Source organism: Hypanus sabinus, chromosome X1 (genome assembly GCF_030144855.1).
Source record: "Hypanus sabinus isolate sHypSab1 chromosome X1, sHypSab1.hap1, whole genome shotgun sequence".
In the NCBI taxonomy this organism is placed as follows: domain Eukaryota; kingdom Metazoa; phylum Chordata; class Chondrichthyes; order Myliobatiformes; family Dasyatidae; genus Hypanus; species Hypanus sabinus.
The window spans coordinates 1,766,145-1,788,988 of record NC_082738.1 but is presented as its reverse complement, the minus strand read 5'-3'; the positions used below and the strand labels follow the sequence as shown (position 1 = coordinate 1,788,988).

Here is a 22,844-nt window from a genome sequence, read left to right as displayed (position 1 = left end):
CAAACCCACAGATAAAGGAGGTCTTGTAGTAGTCTGGCATACTGACCTTTGCCTTGCTGAGGCCCAACGCCAACTCTCAAATACCTCCTCTTATTTATCCCTTGAACAGGACCCCACTAAGGAACACCAGGCCATTGTCTCCCACACCAATCATTAACCTCATAACTCCCGCACCCCGCACCCCACATCTCCAGTTTCTACCTCCGACCCAAGATCCACAAACCCGCTTGTTCAGGTAGACCCATTGTCTCAGCTTGTTCCCGTCCCACTGAACTCATATCTGTTTACCTTGACTCTGTTTTATTCCCCCCCCCCACCAGTTCAGTCCCTTCCTACCTATATCTGTGACACCTCACAAGCTCTGGACTTTTTCAATGATTTCAGGTTCCCTGGCCCTGAGCATTTTATTTTTACTATGGATGTCCAGTCCCTACACACCTCCATCCCCACCAGGAAGGCCTTAAAGCTCTCCGTTTCTTTCTGGACACCAGACCCAACCAGTTCCCCTCCACCACCACTCTCCTCCACCTAGTGGAACTTGCCCTCACTCTAAAAATTTCTCCTTTGGCTCCTCTTACTTTCTTCAAATAAGAGATGTGGCTATGCCTGCCTGTTTGTCGGCTATGTGGAACAGTCTATGTTCCAAGCCTGCACTGATGTCCATCCCCCACTTTTCCTACACTATATCAATGACTGCATTGGTGCTGCTTCCTGCACACATGCTGAACTCGTCAACTTCATCCACTTTGCCTCCACCTTCCAACCTGACCTCAAATTTATCTGGTCCATTTTCAACATCTCCCTCCCCTTTCTCGATCTCACTGTCTCTATCTCTGGAGACAGCTTGTCTACCATCCTCTGCTCTCAATTGCTCCGTCTCCACCACATCTGCTCTCAGGATGAGGCTTTTTATTCTACAATGAAGGAGATGTCCTCCTTTTTCAAAGAATGGGGCTTCTCTTCCTCCACCATCAATGCTGCCCTCAACCGCATCTCCTCCATTTCACGCACGTCAGCTCTTACCCCACCCTCCCATCACCCTACCAGGGATAGGGTTCCTCTTGTCCTCACCCAGCACCCCACCAGGCTCCGTGTCCATCATTTGATTCGCTGAAACCTGCCATCTCCAACAGGATCCCACTACAAAGCACATCTTCTCCCCCACCCCCACCCCCACCAATTTCTGCTTTCCACAGGAATCGCTCCCTAAGCAACTCCCTTGTCCATTCGGCCCTCCCCAATGATCTCCCTCCTGGCACTTACCCTTGCAAGCTGGACAAGTGCTACACCTGCCCCTACACCTCCTCCCTCACTACTATTCAGGGCCTTAAACAGTCCTTCCAGATGAGGCGACACTTCACCTGTGAGCCTGTTGGGGTCATTTACTGTGTTCAGTGCTCCCAGTGTGGTCTCCTGTATATTGGTGAGACCTGAAGTAGATTGGGAGACTGCTTTGCCGAGCACCTACATTCAGTCTGACATAAAAAGCCAGATCTCCCAGTGGCCTCCCATTTTAATTCCGCTTCCCATTCCCATTCTGACGTGTCTATCTGTGGTCTCCTCTACTGTTGTGATGAGGCCGCACTCAGGTTGGAGGAACAACACCTTATATTCCGTTTGGGTAGCCTCCAACCTGCTGGTATGAACATCGATTTCTGAAACTTCCAGTATTGCCCCCTGTCCCCCACTCTCCTTCACCATTTTCCATCCTGTTTTCTGCCCATCACCTCCCTCTGGTGCTCCTCTCCACTTTTCTTTCTTCCATGGCCTTCTGTCTCTTTCACCAATCAACTTCCCAGCTCTTTACTTCATTCCTCCCCTTCAGGTTTCACCTGTCACCTTATGCTTTTGTCTCCCCTCCCCCCCCCACCTTTTAAATCTATACTTCAGCTTATTTTCACTAGTCCTGCTGAAGTGTTTTGGCTCCTCCAGCATTTTTGTGTGTGTTGCTTGGATTTCCAGCATCTGTAACTTTCTCTTGTTTATTAAAGGGAGCCTTTTCTAGTTGGCTTCTGGTGACTAGTGGTGTTCCACAGTGGCCTGGGTTGAGACCGCTTCCTTTTACAAATAGGTCAGTGATTTAGATGATGGAATCAGTGGCTTCATTGAAACGTTTGCAGATGATATGAAGATAGGTGAAGGGGCAGGTAGTCTTCAGGTAGTAAAGAGGCTACATAAGGATTTAAACAGATTAAAATGGGCAAAGATGGAATATAGTTTTGGGAAGTGTATGTTCATGCACTTCGGTAGAAGAAATGAAAGGGTTGACAATTTTCTAAATGGAGAGAAAATACATAAAACTGAGGTGCAAAGAGACTTGGGAGTCCTTGTGCAGGATTCCCTGAAGGTTAATTTTCAAGTTGAGTCTCTAGTGAGGAAGGCAAATGCAACTTTAGCATTCATTTCAAGAGGAATAGAATATGAAAGCAAGGATGTAATGTTGAATCTTTATAAGGCACTGGCTAACACATTTCACGACACATGCCGGTGATAATAACGCCGATTCTGTGAGAGCTCACTTGGAGTATTGTGTGCAGTTTTGGGCCCCTTATCTTAGAAAGGATGTGCTGAATCTGGAACAGATTCAAAGGAGGTTCACAAAAATATTTCCAGGATTGAATGGCTTATCACATGAAGAGCGTTTGTTGGTTCTGGGTCTGTATTCACTGGAATTCAGAAAAATAAAGCATGACCTCATTGAAACCTAGCAAATGGTGAAAGCCCTTGATAGAGTGGATCTGGAGAGTCTAAGACCAGAGAACACAGTCTCAGAATAGAGGGGCATCATTTTAGAATGGAGATGAAGAAGAATTTTTAGCCAGAGAGAGGTGAATCTATGGAATTCTTTGCCACAGGCAGCTGTAGAAGCCAAGTGTTTATGTATATTTAAGACAGAGTTTGATAAGTTATTGATCGGTCAGGGCATGAAGAGATATGGAGTGAATGTAGGAGATTGGGGCTGAGAGGAAAATTGGATCAGCCCTGATGAAATGGTGGAGCAGACTTGATGAACCAAATGGCCTAATTCTGCTCCTATATCTTATGGTTTTATGGAACACTTAGGACACAGTGATTGTAATATTTTAGAATTCACTCTGCAAATTGAGAGGGAGAAATTAAAGTCAGATGTATCAGTATTACAGTGGTGTAAAGAGAATTACAGAGGCATGAAAGAGGAACTGGCCAAAATTAATTAGAGGAGGACACCAGCAGAGATGACTGCAGGGCAGCAATGGCTGCAGCTTCTGGGAGCAATTCAAAAGACACAGGATCAATACATCCAAAGTTGATGGAATATTCTAAGGGACAATGACATCACTATAGCTGAAAATGGAAGTCAAAGGCAGCATATAAGCAAAAGAGAGGGCATTTAATATAGCAAAAAATCATGAGGAGTTAGAGCATTGGAGGTCTTTTAATAAACAACAGAAGGCAACTGAAAAAGCTATACAGAGAGAAAAAATGAAACATGAAGGTAAGCTAGTGAATAATATAAATGTGTACACTTTCTTCAGTTATGTAAAGAGTAAAAGAGGGCCAAGAGTGTTGGAAAATGATGCTGGAGAGGCAATAATGGGGGAAATGAAGTGGTGGATGGGAACACAAATAAGTATTTTGTGTCAGTCTTCACTGTGAAAGACATTAGCAGTATATCAGAGATTCAAAAGTGTCAGAGGCAGAAGTGAGTGCTGCTGCTTTACTAAGGAGAAGGTGCTTGGGAAGCTGAAAGATCCGAAGGTGGATAAATCACTTGGACCAGATGGACTACATCCAGGGTTCTGAAAGAGGTGGCTGAAGAGATTGTAGAGATACTAGTAATGATCTTTCAAGAATCACTAGATTCTGGAATAGTTCCAGAGGATTGGAAAATTGCATATGTGACTTCATTCTTTAAACAGGGAGGGAGGCAGAAGCAAGGACATTATAGGCCAGTTAACCTGACTTTAGTGGTTGGAAAGATGTTGGAGTTGATTATTAAGGATGATGTCTCAGGGTACTTGGAGGCACATGATAAAATAAGCCATAGTCAGCATAATTTCATCAAGGGAAAATTTTTCCTGCCAAATCTGTTGGAATTCTTTGAAGAAATAACAAGCAGGATAGACAAAGGAGAATTGGTTGATATTGTGTACTTGGATTTTCAGAAGGCCTTTGACAAGTTGCCACACATGAGGCTATTTAACAAGCTATGAGCCCATGGTATTACAAGAAAGATTCTAGCATGGATAAAGCAGTGGTTGATTGGCAGAAGTAGGAATAAAAGGAGACTGTACTGGTTGATTGTCGGTGACTAGTAGCGTTCCACAGGGGAAGGTGTTGGGACCACTTCTTTTTACGTTGTATGTCAATGATTTGAATGATGGAATTGAAGGCTTTCTGGCCAAGTTTGCAGATGATACAAGGATAGGTGAAGGGGCAGGTTGTGTTGAGGAAGCAGGGAGCCTGCAGAAGGACTCAGACAGATTAGAAGAATGGGCAAATAAGTGGCAGATGGAGTGCTGTGCAGGCATGTGCAAGCCCATGCACTTTGGAAGAAGGAATAAAAGCATAGATTATTTTCTAAATGGGGAGAAAATTCAAAAATCAGACATGCAAAGGGATTTGCGAGTCCTCAAGCATGATTCCCTAAAAGTTAACTTGCAGGTTGAGTCAGTGGTAAGGAAGGTAAATGCAATGTCAGCACTTATTTCATGAGAACTGGAATATAAGAGCAAAGATGTGATGCTGAGGTTTTATAAGACACTAGTTACAACACACTTGAAGTATTGTGAGCAGTTTTGGATCCCTTATCTAAGAAAAATTGTGCTGGCATTGGAGAGGATCCAGAGGATGTTCATGAGAATGATTCTGGGAATGAAAGGGTTAAACATATGAGCAGCATTTGATGGCTCTGGGCAGTACTCACTGGGGTTTAGAAGAATGAAGGGGGATTTCATTGAAACCTTTCAAACATTGAAAGGCCTCGATTAAGTGGACATGGAGAGGATGTTTCCTATAGTGGGGGAGTCCAGCACCAGAGGGCACAGTCTCAAAGTAGAGGGAAGGCCACTTATAACAGAGATGAGGAGGAATTTCTTCAGCCAGAAGGTGGTGAATCTATTGAATTCTTTGCCACAGATGGCTGTGGACTCCAAGTCACTGAGTATATTTAAAGCAGAGGTTGATAGTTTGATTAGTTAGGGTGTCAAAGGTTATACTGAGAATGTAGGAGGGTGGGGTTGAGAGGGATAGTAAATCAGCCATGATGGAATAGCAGGGTAGATTCGATGAGCCAAACTGTTCTTTTTCCAGTCTCAGGTCAAATGGAGAACAGACTTTCAATCCATCAATTCTGAATTGAGGTTTGAAGGAACATGGGGCAGCTTAGCCTTTTCCCAAGTTATGATATGTGATTTATAGTTATAGTTAGGTATAATTAAAGCTCTGTTCTACTCTCTCATCACATTTCGAAGGCTTCCAACCCTGGCATTCAATTCCCTCTTTAACACATTTTGCTAGTTTCAAGACCAGTCTTTGTTTTGCTGTTAAAGGTGAAGATGGTTCAATTCACTTTCTTAATTTCTAAATTATACTTCAGATAATGAGTATGTGGCTTTACCCCAGTTGCTCTGGCTTCCTCATTCATCCTAAAAACATGTGAGTTAATAGATTGAAAGTTGCCCGTGGTGTGTAGATGAGCAGCAGAATCTGACATTAAGTCCGTAAGACAGAGGAGCAAAAATAGGTTATTCAGCCCATCGAGTCTACTCCACCATTCCATCATGGCTGTTTGCTGTCCCTCTCAAACTCATTTTCCTGACTTCTCTCTGTAACCTTTGATACTTTGACTAATCAAGAACCAATCAACCTCTATTTTAAATATACCCATTGGTTTGACCCCCAAAGTCGTCTATGGCAATGAATTCCACTGGTCCACCACCCAATGGCTAAAGAAATTCTTTCTGGTTTCTGTTCTAAATAGACATCCCTCTCTTCTGAAGCTATTACTACTGGTCCTAGACTGCCCCACTCCAGCCACTCCATTCTATTTCCTTTCATACATCCAGTATGTTCCAAAATCTATCACAGTCAATGAAGTTGTTGTTGGTGCACAGCCACTCTATCTAGGACTTTCAATATTTGATAGGCTTCAATGAGATCCCATCTCATTCTTCTAAACTCCAGTGAGTACAGGCCCAGAGCCCTCAAATACTCCTCATACGTTAACGCTTGCATTCCTTGAATCATTCTTGTGAACTTCATCTGTGGGGAGTTGATGGCAATGTTGGGAGAATAAATAAGGTCAAAGTAAGATGATACGGCTTTGTGATTGGTGGGCTGAAGGGCAGGTTTCTGTGCTGCAACTCACTCTAATTACAATATATATCCTAAATCTTTGTACAATGTAAACTGCTTTCATATCTCCTTTCATACACCCAATATACTCCAAAATCCCTCACAAACAATGAAGTACTTGTTGAAACAGCCCAATCAACTTGCTAATTGCCAGATAATGGATTAGGAATTGCAATGTACTGGCTTAAGTGTTGAAAAATACGTTATTGACAAATTTGGTCTGGGGTCCACAGTTGCAAATTTAATGAGTACCAAATGATTTGCTCCTTATCCATGTTATTTTTTTTTATTATTTTGTATGGTGCAGGGTACCAGAAGCAAAATGTGGACTGAGGAAGTGGACAGGTTTGGAATTTTGGGGTGTGTACAAGGTCAGTATTTAGAGACCAGATGGGTTCTTGAAGAAGGAGTGATCAGTTTGAGTCAACTATCAGAAGGTCTACGGCTAGAGGCTGGAGATTAGTACATAGTTGGTACATTTCATGGTAAGGCAATTGGGTTTTGGGTCAGGTCTGGTGTGACTGGAAGAGTTGGGATGCCATGTTGCAATTGTCTAGTCTGTACTTTGAGCTCTGTGTGCAGTTCAGGTTGTCTACCTACAGAAAGGATGTGGCAGCAATAAAAAGAGTGCATAAAAGATGTTTGAGGACATTGCCTGGAATGGAGGGCTGTAGTGAAAAGTAGAGATTGTATAGGCTGGGTTTATTCTCACTGGAATGGAGGAAGCTGAGTGGTGACCCTATACATGTTTACAAAATCATTAGGGGTGCAGACAGCCAGCCGTTTTCCCAGGACTGCGGAATCTAGTACTGGAGGGCACATGCTTAAGGTGAGTAGAGAGAAATTGAAAGGAGATCTGAGGGGCAGATCTTTCATACAAAGAGTGGTGAATATCTGGAATGAGTTGCCAGATGAAGGAATGAAGACAGATACAATTACATTTAAAAGACATTTTAACAAGTACCTGAATTGGAAAGGAATACAGGGATATGGGCCTTAGGAAGAAAAATGAAATACATATAGATCTGCTGTCATGTCTTGTTTGTCATTGCATCAGTATTCTGGGTCCAGGTCAGTGTTGGTATAGATGAGGAAACTGTAATTGTCCATCTTGAACTGAATATTTTTATGATTCTGTGATTTCCACTGCAAAAATGGCAACTTTTCTTTGCCTTGTACTCTTGATCCTGAAACGGAACATGAATATTCAAACGAGAGGACATGATTTGAGAGTTAGGGGGCAAAAGTTTAAGGGAAACACGTGGGGGTATTTCTTTACTCAGAGAGTGATAGCTGTGTGGAATGAGCTTCCTGTAGAAGTAGTAGAGGCCAGTTCGGTTGTGTCATTTAAGGTAAAATTGGATAGGTATATGGACAGGAAAGGAGTGGAGGGTTATGGGCTGAGTGCGGGTAGGTGGGACTAGGTGAGATTAAGAGTTCGGCACTGACTAGGAGGGCTGAGATGGCCTGTTTCCGTGCTGTGATTGTTATATGGTTATATGGTTATAATATTGTTGCAGATGAGATATTCCATAGATACCATCAAGGTCTAAAAAATACCAACAGCCTTACAGTACTTAAATGTGGGCAATGAATAGTGGGGTATGGAAGTGGAGGTCAGAACTGAGAGAATTCTTGTCCTGAAGAATCAATCAGTCAGCCATGATCTTATTAAATGGTGGAACAGGCTTGAGAGGGCATGTAGCCTACTTCTGCTCTTTGTTCATATGCCTAAGGATCTTTATCTAAGATACACCAGAGAACCCATTTAACAGAAGTCACGATTGTTAGGAGCGAAAATCCATGTTGATTTTCTTCTACTCTCTCCAAGGAATGCTGAGAAATTTCTGTGTTTGTCAGTAAAATACTTCATCACAATCAGGTTTAGTATCGCCGGCCTATATCATGAGAAGAGGGCATAACCTGGGTGATGAGTGTCCTTAATGATGGCCGCCACCTTTTTGAGGCACCACTCCTTGAAGATGTCCTGCATACCACGGAAGCTAGTGCTCATGATGGAGCTGATTAAGTTTACTACTCTCTGCAACCTACTTCAATCCTGTGCAGTAGCACTTCATTGCCCTTCTCCCCCCCACAACACCAGGCAGTGATTCAACCAGTTAGAATACTCTCCATGGTACATCTATAGAAATAGAAATTTTCAAACGTTTTTGGTGAAATTGGTGACATACCAAATCTTCTAATGAAATATAGCTGCTGTCGTGCATGCCTTCTTTGTCACTGCATCAGTATGTTGGGTCCAGGTTAGATCCTGAGAGATATTGACACCCAGCAATTTGAAATTGCTCACTCTTTCCACTTCTGATTCCTCTATGAGGATTGGTGTGTGTTCCCTCATTTTACCCTTTCTGAAGTCCAAAATCAGTTCTTTGGTCTCACTGACAGTGAGTGCAAGGCTATTGCTTCGACACCACTCAACTAGCTGATATATCTCATTGCTGTATGTCCTCTCGCCACTGTCTGAAATTCTGCCAACAATGGTTGTATTATCAACAGATTTAAAGATGGTATTTGAACTGTGCCTAGCCGCACAGTTATGGGTGTAAAGAAAGTAGAGCAGTGGACTAAGCACACACTTCTGAGGTGCACCAGTGTTGATTGTCAGCAAGTCACGGAGTCATGCCTTTTGGCCTATCAAGTCTGTGCTGAAACATTTAAACTGCTTACTCCCATCAACCTGCACTGGGTCCATAGACTTCCATACCCCTACCATCCATGTACCTATCCAAACTTCTCTTAAACATTGAAATCAAGCATGCATGAACCACTTGTGCTGGCAGCTCATTCCACACTCTCACGAACGTCTGAGCGAAGAAGTTTTCCCCTCATTTTCCCCTTAAACTTCTCACCTTTCACCCTTAACCCATGACCTCCAGTTGTAGCCCCACTCAACCTCAGTGGAAAAAGCCTGCTTACATTTACCCTATCTATACTCCTCATAATTTTGTATACCTTTATCAAATCTCCTCTCAATCTTCCATATTCTAAAGAATATGGTCCTAAACTTTTCAATCTTTCCTTAAAACCCAGGTCCTGCAGACCCAGCAACATCCTTGTAAATTTTCTCTGTACTCTTTCAACCTTGTTTGTTGGTGACCAAAACTGCACACAATATTCCAAATTCAGCCTCACTAACATCTTATATGACTTCAACATAGCATCCCATCTTCTGTACTCAATATATTGATTTCTGAAGCTTTCGTTATGACCCTATCTACCTGTGACACCACTTTCAATGAATTATGGACTAATTATGGACCTATCCTGATTGGTCCTACTGAAAAGCAAAACCTTGCACTTGTCTGCATTAAACTCCACCTGGGTTTCCAGGAGGAGATCTTAAATCTACTAACTTGGCAGATAGTGGAGAACAGGCATTTCTGGCTTCAGGATAAAAGCATTTTGGACAAAGCTGTAACTTCTTCAAAAATTAGTAGAAATTACAAAAGGAAGACTTGCATTTATATAGAACCCTTCATAGCCTCGGGGTATATTAACAAAATTTATAGCTAATGCAATGTAATTAGGGGAATAACAAAAGTAATTTTTGCAGGGCAAGTTCCCAAAAGTACAGTCTATTTCTCAAGTGACCAGATTAATCTGCTTTTGTGGTGTTAGTATTCAGAAAGAATCAAATACTAAAAGTTTAGAAAAAGGATAATGATTTCTACTGTTCTTGCATCACTGTGCCTCTGCCTGTTTCGATGGATATTTTTTCTATTATTTCTGGAAATAATGAGCTTCTGCAACATAGGCAAGAGCTTCTTGTAATTTACAATGAATTGGATGGCAGAGGACAGATGAAATTCTACCAATTATTTTCCACAAGTGTGGAGGATCTACTGATTCTGACAACCTGACAATGTGATGGAGCTAAATTAATATCAACACTGATATGGTTATTAACCCAGGCTGTTTCAGCAATCATGTCATTTGAATTTCTACATGTTAATTAAAATCCATGGCAGACTCAGGATCAGTAACAGTCACAGAGCCTGGGATTGTGAGGGATTTTAATTAGGATGACTAACTCGTCTAGGCCAGGTAATCTGTCACTATTTAACAGAAAGATTCAAGAATATCAACACAAAGTCAGAAAAAATGGGTCATAGTTCACACGCTTCCTTCTAATGGGATGATTTTCTGAAGCAGCAGAATGGTGAAATGTGTTTTGTTGGGGAGAGTTGCAAAGCTAGGAAGAGTTATTTGCATTCCTTTCAAGCTGTGCTTTTAAATCCACAGCACAATCATGCCATTCTTGTTAAGCAAAAAATATTTACCAACTACAAGTAGGAGGATTTCAGCCCATTAAGTCCCTCTTCCCTCCTCTTCCCTCTATATGGCAATTTAATTTCTATCTGGAATGTCTGTGAAACCCTCTTTGATCCTTTTTTGCAATAAACTTACTCTTCTTAGCAGTCAGGATGACTTGCCTCCACTCTAGTCTTGTGGGTTCTCAGGTGATGGAACTGCAAATTCTTCCCAAGATGGGGCAGGAGGCAGCTGGCTGGATGGTCAGGTGTGGAGCTTGTGACTTTTGCTTTTGCAGGGCCTCTGAGTGCTCTCAATGTATGGCTTGAGGTTCTCAAACCAGATAGAATTCTCAGAATCAGAATCACTTTATTGCCAGTAAGTGAAACATATCAGAGTTGATTGTAGGTGGTTCAGTGTCAAACTTAAAACAAAGGACAATACCATAACTTGAATGACTCGACCACAGACACAGTCTGACCATTAATTTCCAGGGGGAGGGGGCAGGTAGGGGGTTGTCAGTGGAGGTCAATCCTCATTTCCACTGTCTTGATAGCGTTCAGCTCCAAGTTGTTACGAGCACATTATGCTGCAAGACAGTCTACTTCTCTTTGGGAGAAGGTCTCAACGTTGTTAGAGATGAGTCCAACTACAGTTGTGTCATCCGTGAGCTTGTGGAGCAACTCCAGAACAATAGTGTTGAAGGTGGAGCGCAAGTCCACAAACAAGATTCTCACATAGGTGTTGGGGGAGTCCAAATGTTGAAGAATGTGATGAAGAGACAAGTTAACTGCATCCTCAACTGAGTGATTTGCTCTATAAGCAAACTGCAGTGGGTGAAGAAGAGGATCAGTAATGGACTAGACCAGCATCAGAAGTTGAAATGTTTTCAAAGTTAGAGCAATTGGCCAGTGATCTTTCTTGGAAACTGCAACATTTGTAGCAACTTTAAAGCAGTCCGGAGCCCTGCATCATTGCTCCCTTGTGTGTGTGTGCGCCCTTAACTCCTGGTGGAGTCGTCGGGGGGTGCCATCACAACAAGCTTTTTGCACCGATCTTTTTGGTGATTGCTCATTCAGTCTTGGGCAACTGAAACCTGGCAGACCCCATCCCTTTCCAGGTTTCTTTTAACGAGGTTGAGTTGCTCAACCCAGGCACAGATGGAGAGCGTGCAAGGGAGCCGGCTGGATTTGAATTTGGGCTCCGAAGTCCAGCGCAGATGCCTCTATGCCACTAGCCGGTGCATCATTGAAGAGGTGTTAAATATCTCAGTGAAGACAGGTGCTAGTTGGTCCGCACAGTGCCTCAGAATACCAGGTGAAACACCATCAGGGCCTGCAGCTTTCCCAATGTTCTGCTTTCCAAATAGTTTGCAAACGTCTTCTCCTTTCACAGAAAGTATAGTGTAGAAGGGTAGGAGGGGACAAGAAAGGGGAAAGAGGTTGAACACGTGAATGGGGCTGGGTGAAAGGAGGATGGTGACATTGGAGTGGTTGTGAAAGGTGGGGTAGAGGCTAGATTAGAGGAAGTAAGAAGAGAGAGATGTTGATTGTACTTATCAAACCAAGGGAGGAGGTGGAGTCAGTATCAAGAGCAAATGGCAAGCATTGTCATAATATCAATGATTGAACAGAATGGAAAGTTATTGTCAAAACTCTGTTACTTTATACAACATTTAAATGTGAGAGAAATGTTCACATGTAAGATTCAAATGTTATCTCAGCTGGCCATGAGTACAATTTTAATTGAAGAGAAAGCTATCTAGTCAGTTTCTAGCTCTCAGTGGGACAGATGATACCCTTGGTATTTATGGTCCAGCACCTTCTTTACTGAGAAAGTTTGAGTTTAAAAGTGCACGTGTGGAATTGCAGTAAATTGGTTGTTTTTGGACTAGGATGCCTTTTGGCCCATAATCTCTGTAATATTAATATGTAGGCTTGAGTGACTACAAATGCTGCATTCTGGAGCAACACACAATCTGCTGGAGGTACTTGGCTGATGCAGGGTTTCAACGGAGCCCACTTCTTCCCTTCTCTTCACCCCTGCACCCCACAGACAGGATAGTTTGAGTATCCCAGAAACTGCTGATCTCCTTGAATTTTCACATACAACAATCTCTAGAGTTTATGGAGAATGGTGCAAAAAATGAAAAAAAAACATCCGGTGAGCAGCAGTTCTTAGGGTGAAAGCACCTTGTTAATGGGAGCGGTCAGAGGAGAATGGCCAGGCTTGTTCACGCTGATAGGAAGGTGACAGCAACTCAAATACTCACACGTTACAACAGTGGTGTGCAGAAGAGCATCACTGACTGCACAGCACATCAAACCTTGAAGTGGATGGGCTACAGCAGAAGACCATGCACATACACTCAGTGGCCACTTTATTCAGTACAGATGATGCCCAATAAAGTGGCCACTGGGTGTATGTTCTATGCTGATTCACAATCCAGACGGTAAAGAATGCACCTTGTACCTTCCTCCACTGTGTGACACAACCTATTTTTGCTGTTTTGGCCCAACTCTATTCATAAACATGTAGGTAAAGTAAGCAGTTTCTAATCCAAAGAATAGCCACACAATAGCTGAGGACTGCAGTTCTGATAACCTGCTTCTGAGTTCTGAAACTGTTAATCTGCCCTCCAACAGTTTGGAAATATCAATTGTTCATTATCTCATGCACTGGGAGATACTTGCTGTGCTTGCTTACCACGTTCCTTCTCCATTCACCAGGGTTTGGTTCCCATGCTCCCTTTCAACTCTCCTGGGTCTTGGTTCCCACGTACAGTTTCAAAGCACTGAGGTTCTGGTTCCTCTGCACAATTTCCATTCAAAGGGGCCCTAGTTTCTGCACTCACTTACAACTTACCAGTGCCCTAGTTCCCTTGCCCCCCCCCCCCCTGAGCTTACCTGGTTCATTGGAAAGTGCATTATGTTGCTGTGTTAATATCTGAAACAAGTGCATTTAACATGTGTTAAATTATTAATAAATATAATATCCAGTGGTCCAGAAAATTTGCCAGTCCATACTTCCAAAGTCCTGACCCTGCTAGATTATCAGACTTTTATTGAAATGCCACCATGGGTTTAGTTTATTTTGTGAAAGAAGACTGGTAGGGTCACACCATTCAATAAATGGCCGATAAACAGGTCACAAAAATTGATGAGGTGCTGACCCAGATTTGTGGCCTACTCTCTTTTCTCCACACCAAGTGATTCAACCTCTCACTCCTGCCACTTCACTGACCTTGCAGCTTCCTGCCTGCCAGGTAACAGCTTTCATTGTGTGAATGCTGATCAGAAGGGTTGTGAGCCTGAGCCATGTTGTTCTGTGGCTACCCTATGGATTGTCACGCTAGTTACCTTTGCAGAATAGAGGCATTGAGGCTGTAGTCAGGGAACGAGCCATTGACATGAATGTCTCGCTGCCTGTTGATAACATGTCACTGGGTACTGAAGGTGTGAAAACCCTTTTGCTTCCAGTACAGTGTAGAATTGAGAAGCATTGCCCACAGAGCAATGTACCTGCTGTCTGTTAGGTTCCGGAGATACTCTGGGGAAGCTTACAAACCTGCTGCGCCCAGGAGTACACTCTATTTGATGCTGGTCAGATTAATGTCATGAATAAAGAGCAGCAGTAACTGAGAGGCAGGACAAATATCTTTGTCTCCAGCTGGAATGGAGCCTGATGCAGAAGTGTTTCTTCATCACAATCATCTTAGCAGCACAAAGCTCTGAGATTCCAGTTTTGGCTGAAGTTGTTTGATTACAATAAAGTGCCCTTATAAGAATATAAATAACTCATATATTTTTCTTACTGGGGTGCAGGCAGAATCACTCTTTGCATACTGTGGCTGGATAACATCTCCAACTAATGACCTTTCCCACCACACTTCTCATACCCCTTCATCTCCCAGCAACAGAGTGCAGCCAAATCATTCTCTCAGTTATCCTGAATTCCACCAATGTAACCCTATGTCTAGAAACAAAAGGTCTATGGAGAAGCGTGAAGTTGGTAAAGATCCTTCGACACTTCTCCAGAGTGCAATAAATTCTAGTAGACTGCAGTCACGACAGGAAGCCACCAAGCTGCAGCACATCTGTAAAGGATTCCTGATCTTTTTATACTGCTTTTGGACATCCTTCTCACTGCTGTTGAAGAGAATGTACACTCAGTTGTCAATTTATTGGGTACACCTTCTCATTAGGGCAGGTTTGTTAGAGCTGTTGAGGAGAGTTTTAACTAACTTGGCAGGGGAGCGACAAGGAACTCAGGATAGAACGAATGGTAAAACAGCAAAGGTAGAGTGCAGTCAGACTGTCAGGAAGGGCAGGCAGGTGACAGGACTAAATTGCAGCCAGCAGGGTGAGTATCAGTGAATTAGGGATGCAGAATAAAAAAGGGTAGCAACTACAGTAAAACATAGAAACATAGAAAACTTACAGCACAATACAGGCCATTCGGCCCACAAAGCTGTGCTGAACATGTCCCTACCTTAAAACTACCTGGGCTTTACCCATAGCTCTCTATTTTTCTAAGCTCCATGTATCCATCCAGGAGTCTCTTAAAAGACCTTATCATATCTGCCTCCACCACCATCACCTCCGGCAACCCATTCCACACACTCACCACTCTCTGCATAAAAAAACTTATCCCTGATGTCTCGTCTGTACCCACTTCCAAGCACCTTAAAACTATGTCCTCTCGTGCTAGCCATTTCAGCCCTGGGGAAAAGCCTTTGACTATCCACATGATCAATGCCACTCATTATCTTATACACCTCTATCAGGTCACCTCTCATCCTCCTTCGCTTCAAGGAGAAAAGGCCGAGTTCACTCAACCTATTATCATAAGGCCTGCTCCCCAATCCAGGCAACATCCTAGTAAATCTCCTCTGCACCCTTTCTATGGCTTCCACATCCTTCCTGTAGTGAGGCAACCAGAACTAAGCACAGTACTCCAAGTGGGGTCTGACCAGGGTCTTACATAGCTGCAACATTACCTCTCGGATCTTAAACTTAATCCCACGATTGATGAAGGCCAATGCACTGTATGCCTTCTTGACCACAGAGTCAACTTATCTGGGTTGAACTCCACCTGCCACTTCTCAGCCCAGTTCTGCATCCTATCAATGTCCCACTGTAACCTCTTACAGCCCTCCACACTATCCACAACACCCCCAACCTTTGTATCATCAGCAAATTTACTAACCCATCCCCCTACTTCCTCATTCAGGTCATTTATAAAAATCACAAAGAGTAGGGGTCCCAGAGCAGATCCCTGAGGCACACCACTGGTCACCAGCCTCCATGCAGAATATGACCCGTCTACAACCACTCTTTGCTTTCTGTGGGCAAGCCAGTTCTGGATCCACAAAGCTATCCTTACTTTCTCAATAAGCCTTGCATGGGGTACCTCATCAAATGCCTTGCTAAAATCCATATACACTACATCTACGGCTCTACCTTCATCAATATGTTTAGTCACATCCTCAAAAAATTCAGTCAGGCTCGTAAGGCACAACCTGTCTTTGACAAAACCATGCTCCTAATCATATTATGCCTCTCCAACTGATCATAACTCCTGCCTCTCAGGATCTTCTCCATCAACTTACCAACCACTGAGGTAAGACTCACTGGCCTATAATTTCCTGAGCTATCCCTACTTACTTTCTTGAATAAGGGAACAACATCCACAACCCTCCAATCCTCCAGAACCTCTCCCATCCTCGTTGATGATGCAAAGATCATTGCCAGACATTCAGCAATCTCCTCCCTCATTTCCCACAGTAGCCTGGGGTACATCCCGTCCGGTCCAAGTGACTTATCCAACTTGATACTTTCCGAAAGCTCCAGCACATCCTCTTCCTTAATATCTACATTCTCAAGCTTTTCAGTCCACTGCAAGTCATCACTACAATCACTAAGATCCTTTTCCGTAGTGAATACTGAAGCAAAGTATTCATTATGTATCTCCGCTATCTCCTCCAGTTCCATACACACTTTCCCACTGTCACACTTGACTGGTCCTGTTCTCTCACGTCTTATCCTCTTGCTCTTCACATACTTGTAGAATGCCTCGGGGGTCTTCCTTAATCTTTGTCACCAAGGCCTTCTCATGGCCCCTTTGGCTCTCCTAATTTCATTCTTAAGCTCCTTCCTGCTAGCCTTATAATCTTCTAGATTCCTATCATTACCTAGTTTTTTGAAACTTTTGTAAGCTTTTCTTTTCTTCTTGACTAGATTTACAACAGCCTTGGTACACCATGGATCTTGTACCCTACCATTCTTTCCATGTCTCCTTGGAACGTTCCTATACAGAACGCCACACAAATATCCCCTGAATATTTGCCACATTTCTTCCATACGTTTCCCTGAGAACATTTGTTTCCAATTTAAGCTTCCAAGTTCCTGCCTGATAGCCTCATAGTTCCCCTTACTCAAATGAAACATTTCCATAACTTGTCTGTTCCTATCCCTCTCCAATGCTATGGTAAAGGAGATAGAATTGTGATCACTATCTCCAAAATGCTCTTCTACTGAGAGATCTGACCCCTGACCAGGTTCATTACCCAATACCAGATCAAGTACAGCCTCTCCTCTTGCAGGCTTATCTACATATTGTGTCAGGAAACCTTCCTGAAAACACCTAACAAACTCCACCCCATCTAAACCCCTCGCTCTAGGGAGATGCCAATCAATATTTGGGAAATTAACATCTCCCACCCCAACAACCCTGTTATTATTACTCTTTTCCAGAATCTGTCTCCCTATCTGCTCCTCGATGCTCCTGTTACTATTGACCCAGTACTCAAAGTGTAAAAACTCAGTGTATGGAGTATAAGAAATACAAAGACACTAAAATAAAAAGCATTTCATCATCAGAAGTGATTCATACAATGACACTAGTTCACGTGAAATTATGAAATACTCTCATATTCTTGGATGCCATTTCTATTAATAAGGTGGATGATCTTGTTGCACTATTACAGATTGCCAGGTATGATGTTGTGGCCATCACTGAATCATTGCTGAAGGGTGGTTGTAATTGGGAGCTGAATGTCCAAGGTTACACATTATATCAGAGGGATAGGAAGGTAGGCAGAGGGGGTGGCATGGCTCTACTGGTAAAGAATGGCATCAAATGAATAGAAAGATGTGACATAGGATCAGAAGGTGTTGAATACTTGTGTGTTGAGTTAAGAAACTGCAAGGGTAAAAGGACCCTAATGGCAGTTATATATAGGTTTCATAACAGTGGCTGGGAGATGGACCACAGATTACAACAGGAAATAAAAAACATGTGTCAAAAGAGCTATGTTCTGGTAGTCATGGTAGAATGAATGCCAACATGGCATTCGCCTACTTCACAACCGGCTCAACCTGGAGGTTAACCTTTAGGGTATCCTGTACAAGGACTCCCAAGTCCCTTTGCATCTCTGCATTTTGAATTCTCTCCCTATTTAAATACTAGTCTGCCCATTTATTTCTTCCACCAAAGTGCATGACCATACACTTTCCAACATTGCATTTCATTTGCCACTTTTTTGCCCATTCCTCTAAACTATCTAAGTCTCTCTTGCAGGCACTCTGTTTCCTCAACACTACCTTCTTCTCCACCTATCTTTGTATCATTAGCAAATTTAGCTAGAAATCCATTAATCCTATAGTCCAAATCATTGACATACATCATAAAAAGCAGCAGTCCTGTGGAATTCCACTGGTAACCAGCAGTCAGCCAGAATAGGATCCCTTTATTCCCACTCTCTGTTTTCTGCCGATCAGCCAATGCTCCACCCATGCTATTAACTCCCCTGTAATTCCATGGGCTCTTATCTTGCTAAGCAGCCTCATGTGCTGCACCCTATCAAAGGCCTTCTGAAAATCGAAGTACACCACATCTACTGTATCTCCCATGTCCACCCTACTTGTAATTTCCTCAAAGAATTGCCGTAGGTTTGTCAGGCAGGATTTTCCTTTCAGGAAACCATGCTGGCTTTCGGCCACTTTGCTTGTGCCTCCAGGTACTCTGTAATCTCATCCCTAACAATCGATTCCAACAACTTCCCAACCACTGATAGCAGGCTAACAGGTCTATAGTTTTCTTTCTGCTGTCTTCCTCACCCTTCTTAAATAGCGGAGTAACATTTGCAGTATTCCAGACATCTGGTATAATGCTAGAATCTATCAATTCTTGAAAGATCACTGTTAATGCCTCATCAATCTCTCCAGCTACTTCCTTCAGAACCCGAGGGGGCATTCCATCAGGTCCAGGAGATTTATCCACCCTCAGGCCATTAAGCTTCCTGAGCACCTTCTCAGTCATAATTTTCACTGCAATACTTCACTTCCCTGACCCTCTTGAATGTCCAGTATACTGCAAACATCTTCCACTGTGAAGGCTGATGCAAAATTATGCATTCAGTTCCTCTGCCATCTCTGCGTCTCTCATTACAATATCTCCAGCGTCACTTTCTATTGGTCCTATATCTACATTTAAATCTCTTTTTGCATCAGTCTTCACTGTGGAAGACACTAGCAGTGTGCCAGATGTTGATGAGTGTGAGGGCAGAGAAGTGAGTGCCATTACTATTATAAGGGAGACATAAGTCACCCAGGCCAGATGAACTGCACCCTAAGGTACTGAAGGAGGTATCGGTAGAGGTTGTGGGGGCACTAGTAATGATCTTTCAAAAATCATTGGACTCTGGTATGGTGTCAGAGGACAGGAAAATTGCAAATGTCACTCCACTCTTTAAGAAAAGAGGAAGGCAGCAGAAGTGAAATTATAGACCAGTTAGCCTGACCTCAGTGGTTGGGAAGATGTTGGAGTCAATTGTTAAGTATGAGGTGGTGGAGTACTTGGTGACACAGGACAAGATAGGACAAAGTCAGCATGGTTTCCTCAGGGAAAATCTTGCCTGATGAACCTGTTGGAATTCTTTGAGGAGATTACAAGTAGGATAGATAAAGGGAATGTAGTTGATGTATATTTGGACATTCAGAAGCCCTTGGACAAGGTGCCACACATGAGGCTGCTTACCACGTTAAGAGCCTAAGGTATTACAGGAAAGTTACCAGCATGGTTAGAGCATCGGCTGATTGGTAGAAGGCAGTAATTGGGAATAAAAGGATCCTTTTCTGGTTGACTGCCAGTGACTAGTGGTGTTCCGCAGGGGTCAGTGTTGGGACCACTTCTTTTTATACAGACGTTTTGCTGTATATCAGTGATTTAGTTGATGGAATAGATGGCTTTGTTGCCACGTTTGCAGATGATATGAAGATTGGTGGAGGGGTAGGTAGTGTTGAGGAAACAGGTAGGATGTAGAACTACTGAGACAGATTAGGAGAATGGACAAGAAAGTGGCAAATGAAATACAATGTTAGAAAATGCATGGCCATGTACTTCAGTAGTAAAAATAATTGTGCAGACTATTTTCTAAATGGGGAAAAAATCCAAAAACTGAGGTGCAAAGGGATTTGGGAGTCCTTGTGTAGAACACTCTATAGGTTAACTTGCAGGTTAAGTTGGTGGTGAGGAAGGCAAATAAAACATTAGCATTTATTTCAAGAGGTCTAGAATACAAGAGCAAGGATGTGATGCTGAGGCTTTATAATGCACTGGTTAGGCCTCACCTCGAGTATTGTGAACAGTTTTGGGCCCCTTATGATGTGCTGGCATTGGAGAGGGTTCAGAGGAGTTTCACAAGGATGATTCTAGGAATGAAAGGGTTATCATATGAGGAACGTTTGATGGCTCTGGTTCTGTACTCGCTGGAGTTTGGAAGGATAAGGGAGGAAATCTCATTGAAACTTTTCAAATGTTGAAAGCCCTAGACAGAGCAGATGTGGAAAGGGTGTTTCTTATGGTGAGGGAGTCGAGTACAAGTGTGCACAGCCTCAGGATAAAGGGGCATCCATTTAAAACAGAGATACAGAGAAATTTATTTAGCCAGAGGTGGGTGAATTTGTGGAATTTATTACCCCAGGCAGCTGTGGAAGCCAGGTTGTTGGGTGTATTTAAGGGAGAGATTGATAGGTTCTTGATTGGACATGGCATCAAAGGTTATGGGGAGATGGCTCGGGACTGGGGATGAGGAGGGGAATGGTGGAGCAGACTCGATGGGCCAAATGGCCTAATTCTGCTCCTTTCTCTTCTGGCCTTAATGCAAATATAAAATAAAAATTATGGGGCAGCAACAGTGCATAAATGCATGCAAGCATGGTCTGTTGTTCAGAATAGGGTGCCACAGTAACATAGCAGCTAGTTGGAGTTCAGAGTTCAACTCTAGTGTTGTCTGTAAGGAATTTGTACATCCTCCCCAAGAACACATGGTTTCCTCCAGATGCTTTGATTTCCACCCACAGAGTAAAGACATACTGCTCAGTACATTAATTGGTCATTATAAATTGTCCTATGATTAGGCTAGTGTTAAATTGATGGGTTGCTGAGCAGCACAGCTTGTTAGGGCTGTATCTCTAAACTAAAATAAAAAAAATCAAATGTGCTCTAAGTGATGTTGACCGTGGAATGATTGTTGGTACCAGCTGGGGTGGTTTGAGTATCTCAGAAACTGCTAAAATCCTGGGATTTGCACACGCAACATTTTCTAGAGTTTACAGAGAATGGTGTGAAAACAAAAACACACCCAGTGAGTGGCAGTTCTGTGGGTGATAACACCTTGTTAATGAGAGGTCAGAGGAGAATGGCCAGACTGGTTCAAGCTGACAGGAAGACGGCAGTAACTCAAATAACCAGGCATTACAACAGTGGTGTGCAGAAGAGCATCTCTGAATGCACAACATGACAAACCTTGAAGTTGATGGGCTACAGCAGCAGAAAACCACAAACATACGCTGAATGGTCACTTTATTAGGTATAGGAGGTACAGAAGGTATCTAATAAAGTTGCCACTGAGTGTAGGTATCAGGGAAATTAGTAGAATTTGTTTTGTCTGTGAGCCGACATAAACTCAATGGGCTGAATTGCCACTTCCTATTCAATAAGTAAATCTGGAGTATATTGTGTATACTAAATGCTCTTTCAGCCTCATATTTTTAAGAGGTGGCAAATATTGATAAGAGAGCTCCAAATTGGCAGTTCCAATGTTTATTGAGCCAATGTTATGATAGATCTACTCTACCAGAGAGTTCCATTTCACCCTTGGATTATATGAAACACTAACAGTGGTTCTTCCTTTCCTTTGGGCTGTGCCTTAAAGATACATTTTGCCGATGGTCCCAACATTACTAATTACTCAGCTCACCCAGTAATCAGGTTGAGTTTTTGGCCTTTCCTTCTTTAATGCGGTGAAAGTGATTGTTTACGTGCATAAATACATTAATTGTTTTTAATTTGCTAATTGAGGCCACTGGCCTCCATTTTAAAGCAGGGTTGCTGTTCCTGTCATTCCCATTCCTCTTACATGTTGTAAGAAATACCTTAGGTGCTTCTATTAACACAGAACCATTTCCTTTTCTGTCAGATCATTAACATGAAAGGAGTTTTGCCCACAGCCAACAGGAACCATGGACTTGTGGCCGCGTTTTCAGTCATTATTCCCGGATTTAGTATTGTAGCCAGCAGCAGGAAATCATTAGCTCACTGCAGCTGTAAACTTTTAACCCTTTCAATGATCTAAAATTTACACTGTAAAATGCAATCTCTACTCTGTTCGAAAAAGCTGTGCAATGGAACACCATCTGCTCACTAGTTAGGATGCCAAATAGAATTATCTTTTTTTGTGTTTTCCTCCTTCTCCAGATATATTCAGAAGTTTAAGTGCAAGTTAACCCTTAACAGAGATCAAAATAGGCACTGACTAATGATACCAATGGAGAAGACTGAGGAGCACTGATAGAAAATTGAAGGGTTTCACAGTGGGACGGGTAACAGCAAAATAGAGGAAGGAGGGGAGGTGAATTTTGTTTAAGGAAAAGTGTAAAACTAGGGAACTTATTATGCTCAATAGGGGCAAAACAAATTAGATGATGTGAGGCTTGACATAACTTACAACAGTCAATGTTCTATTTGGTAGGAAGACTTCATTACCTGGATGACGATCTTGCCTTTCTCCATTGACTTTCTTTTTGGCCATTGGATTGACAGAAAGTTCCCCATCCTTGTGTTCAGCAAGTATCATTTATGGTATACACGATGGCCCTATATTGATAATCACCTCAAGCAGTAAGGTTTAATACCTATAGTACAAAAATGAGGAAGTAGTTAACCTATAAAGC

At 42.7% G+C, this 22,844-nt stretch overlaps 1 long non-coding RNA gene across 2 annotated transcripts in view; it reads right to left on the bottom strand.

Annotated features, from left to right (window-relative positions):
* The window catches only part of LOC132385012 (uncharacterized), a 125,255-nt gene that overhangs the window by 61,831 nt on the left and 40,580 nt on the right, over positions 1–22,844 (bottom strand). For both annotated transcript variants that reach the window (XR_009509051.1, XR_009509052.1), the window contains exon 3: positions 22,657–22,805. This is a non-coding gene — a long non-coding RNA (uncharacterized LOC132385012). The remainder of the gene's footprint in view (positions 1–22,656; positions 22,806–22,844) is intronic.